Source organism: Myotis brandtii, unplaced genomic scaffold (genome assembly GCF_000412655.1).
Source record: "Myotis brandtii unplaced genomic scaffold, ASM41265v1 scaffold34465, whole genome shotgun sequence".
NCBI lineage: Eukaryota > Metazoa > Chordata > Mammalia > Chiroptera > Vespertilionidae > Myotis > Myotis brandtii.
Window position 1 is genome coordinate 3,921 of NW_005363272.1, and position 1,389 is coordinate 5,309.

Below are 1,389 nucleotides of genomic sequence, written 5' to 3' on the forward strand. Positions count from 1 at the left end.
CCTGGGATCAGCTCAAGGAGCAAACACGCGTGGCCCCTCCAGGCAGCAGGGGATTCAAGGTGAACTCTGGGTGGCCAGTGGTGCTGCCAAGTTCCTCCTGAGGCTGCACCTCTGTGAACAGCTGTGTTTCTGGGAACGGTTTCCCACAAGAATTCAGTTCCGGCCTGTTATCTGCTGCTTTGTCAGCCCCGCACCAGCAGCACCACTGCAGTTATGGTAAGTCTCCAAATAGATCCCTTTCTGTACATTCTCCAGGGATTTTGAAGTAGATTCTTCTGATTTTTCTTCATAGATGAATATGTCACCTGCAAGTAGGGACACCTTGTATGTGGGCTCACATTTGAATGTCTCTATGCATTTTTCCTGTCTTATTGCTCTTGTTAACACGTCAAGGACAATGTTGAATGGAAGTGGTAAGAGTGGGCCTTTTTCACTCTGTCCCCATCTGAGGGAATCATTTAACTACCCACAATCGAGTGTGACATTAGCTCCAGGAGTCCCATGATCAGAGTGAGGAAGGGCCCCTTTATCCCAAGTGCCATAAGCGTTTTATCATGAATGAATGCTGTGCTTTGTACACACTTTTCTGTATCAATTTTAATGACCATGTGACTTCTCTTCTTTACACAGTGGACTTGTTGGATTAAATCAGATGATTTAAATATATTGAATCAGCTTTGAATTGTTGGGATAATTCCTGCTTGGTCATGATGGAATATGAGTTTCTTATATTGCTGGTAGGACTGGCTAATTTTCTGTTGAGGATTTTAGTAAATATGTTAACAAGGGATTTCAGTCTGTAGTTGACTCTTTTTCTTTTATGACTGCACAAAGAATGCCGGTCTCATAAGAATGCATTGGGTAATGTGTTTATATCTCCCAATTAATTTCTGATATTGGTCATTTGTCTTTTTGCCAGTCTTGTTAGCATTGGGTTAGTTTTATTGACCTTTACAAACATTCAGCTCTTGGCCCCATTGGTTGTTTTCTATCATTTTTCTCTGTTGATTTCATTAATCTCTGTTCATCTGTATTTTTCCTTCCTTCTGCTTGATTTTGGGTGCTTTTGATCTTCCTTTTGTAATTTCTTTTCTTAAAAAATCTTTGCTATTGAGAGTATTACTGATGTCCCCATTTTTACTCCCATATCAACCTTCCACCCCTTTCCTGCCCCACCCGCCTTCACCGCCATCCTGTCTGTGTCCATAGGTCATGCATATGTGCATGTGAGTTCTTTGGTTCATCCTTTTCCACTCTCTCCTCCCTCTTCCCTCTGAGTTTCTGCATTCTGTTCCATGTTTCCGTGTCTCCAGTTCTATTTTATTCATCAGTTAATTTTGTCATTAGGTACTTTGTTCACTTATTTTGGTTCTTAGATTCAATTGTTGA